The sequence below is a fragment of the Oncorhynchus mykiss genome, chromosome 4 (genome assembly GCF_057628025.1).
Source record: "Oncorhynchus mykiss isolate SJ-2025 chromosome 4, ASM5762802v1, whole genome shotgun sequence".
NCBI lineage: Eukaryota > Metazoa > Chordata > Actinopteri > Salmoniformes > Salmonidae > Oncorhynchus > Oncorhynchus mykiss.
The window spans coordinates 35,863,957-35,866,331 of record NC_143025.1 but is presented as its reverse complement, the minus strand read 5'-3'; the positions used below and the strand labels follow the sequence as shown (position 1 = coordinate 35,866,331).

The window sequence follows — 2,375 nt, the reverse complement described above, 5'->3', positions numbered from 1 at the left end:
CCCAGAGTCACCTCTTCACTGTCACCATGTGCATTGAAGTACAGATTGAACTTGTATTTTAATATTGCAATTATAATAGTTATAATAATAATAATAATAGTTATAATGCATGTATTATGTATTTAGAAGACCTGTATAATTAACTTTCAATAAAGCATTTCACATTCTCCACTGGTTGAAATTAAGTTTCTTGTTGAAATAATACACCTATCGTGTGTCCTCAGATTAATGCAGATGAAGGGAGTTTGATGTTAGATATGCATTGGAAGTATAGTGTACTGTTTTTTTCTGTATATATGAATTACAAATCAGCCTTTACTTAAATCATATTTCTAGTCTATTGCATAGTTACAATGTGTAATCATTAATGTCCCAGGAGCAGGAGTGGTAAACACTGTTGAAGTGCATAATTGTAATACATACATGCAGACAAAGCATCATTCAAAGAATGGAGTTTGATACACTTGGTATTGGATATGACGGAAAAAGGATGTCTCACAAAGATTCATACCTGAACCGCACCTGTATTTGCCAAGGAAGAGTACATGATCAGTGAATATATTCAAATCAAATCAAATGTTATTCGTCACATACACATGGTTAGCAGATGTTAATGCGAGTGTAGCGAAATGCTTGTGCTCCTAGTTCCGACAATGCAGTAATAATCAACTAGTAATCTAACCTAACAATTCCACAACTACTACCTTATACACACAAGTGTAAAGGGATAAAGAATATAGGCAAGATGCAGTAGATGGTATTGAGTACAGTATATACATATGAGATGAGTAATGTAGGGTGTGTAAACATAAAAGTGGCATAGTTTAAAGTGGCTAGTGATATTTTTTTTTACATCAATTTCCATCAATTTCCATTATTAAAGTGGCTGGAATTGAGTCAGTATGTTGGCAGCAGCCACTCAATGTTAGTTGTGGCTGTTTAACAGTCTGATGGCCTTGAGATATAAGCTGTTTTTCAGTCTCTCGGTCCCTGCTTTGATGCACCTGTACTGACCTCGCCTTCTGGATGATAGCGGGGTGAACAGGCAGTGGCTCGGGTGGTTGTTGTCCTTGATGATCTTTATGGCCTTCCTGTAACATCGGGTGGTGTAGGTGTCCTGGAGGGCAGGTCGTTTGCCCCCGGCGATGTGTTGTGCAGACCTCACTACCCTCTGGAGAGCCTTACGGTTGTGGGCGGAGCAGTTGCCGTACCAGGCGGTGATACAGCCTGACAGGATGCTCTCGATTGTGTATCTGTAGAAGTTTGTGAGTGCTGTTGGTGGAAATTTCTTCAACCTCTTGTTTCCTGACGATACAATGTGGGGATCTCATGCATGGTAATAACTACAGTACATGTATATAGGACTTGCATCCTTGGCATAATAAAGTTATTATATTCTATTCAATCCATAGGCTTCATTGATGCCATTCAGACTTGAAGTCGATACAACAACTATGATAGCTGAGGTTCATAGGTTTTGAATTAATATTCATACCAAACATTTTAGGGTCCATACACAGAACGGCTAAATACTGTAGCTAACTTCACATCCATAGGTATACAGTTATTTTTATCCTCCACTCCACAATAATCAAATAACTAGGTAGCTAGCCATGTTACTTCAGCTTCATTGCATGGCAAATATAAACAAGGCAAGCTTACACAATGGTACATTCAATTTGCTGTAAATGCTTTAGCTAGCTAGATTCTTTACATCCCCTGTTTCACAAGATGACAGCCTGGTTTGCTGGTTTTCTCAGGACTCCCTAAAACAGTAAACAACACAAATTACAATTTCATGCTCATGGCACAACGCTACCTAGCTGGCTAATGTTAGCTAGTTAGCTAACTTGCTAAATAGTGACTTTCGTAAATTACCTTTATGACAAAAAATATGCACAATCGTTTGTCTTTACATTAACTAACATATTCCTCTCAATTGTACATGTTTTGCTTGACTCGTTATGAAATAATTACTTACATTTGCTTCCACCGTAATGTTTTGTCAGCCATCTTTGCTGAAGAAAGTCACCAGAGACGGATGACTTGCCTCAAATTTGTCATTGGATCCACTCGATATGATTGGTCATTATATAAACCTTGGGACCCAAATGCATAATGAGTGCTCTAACTCCCCCTTATGGTGGTCTGGAGCAATGAAGCCATGACGCTGGGTACCTCTATGTCCCACGGTGTAAGCTCGCAACTTTTAGGAACCACTGTAGGTCCACCACACACCCAAAGGGTTGTGGGGTCCTGTCCAAAAACAACCGCTAGCCCCCATCCCTTGACACTCGATGAGATCTGAGAGAATTGGACAGGTGTAAGCAATACCGGCAAAATTCCACCAAGTCTATCAGAGAGTAAGGTGGAGC

At 39.4% G+C, this 2,375-nt stretch overlaps 1 long non-coding RNA gene across 1 annotated transcript; it reads right to left on the bottom strand.

The window, feature by feature from the left end:
* Positions 1 to 504: 504 nt before the first annotated feature.
* Positions 505 to 2,047, bottom strand: LOC149984000 (uncharacterized). Its single transcript, XR_016495540.1, has 2 exons — positions 1,982 to 2,047; positions 505 to 1,766 (listed from the first exon to the last, which is right to left on the bottom strand). It is a non-coding gene; the product is annotated as an uncharacterized LOC149984000 (long non-coding RNA).
* Between the last annotated feature and the right edge of the window lie 328 nt (positions 2,048 to 2,375).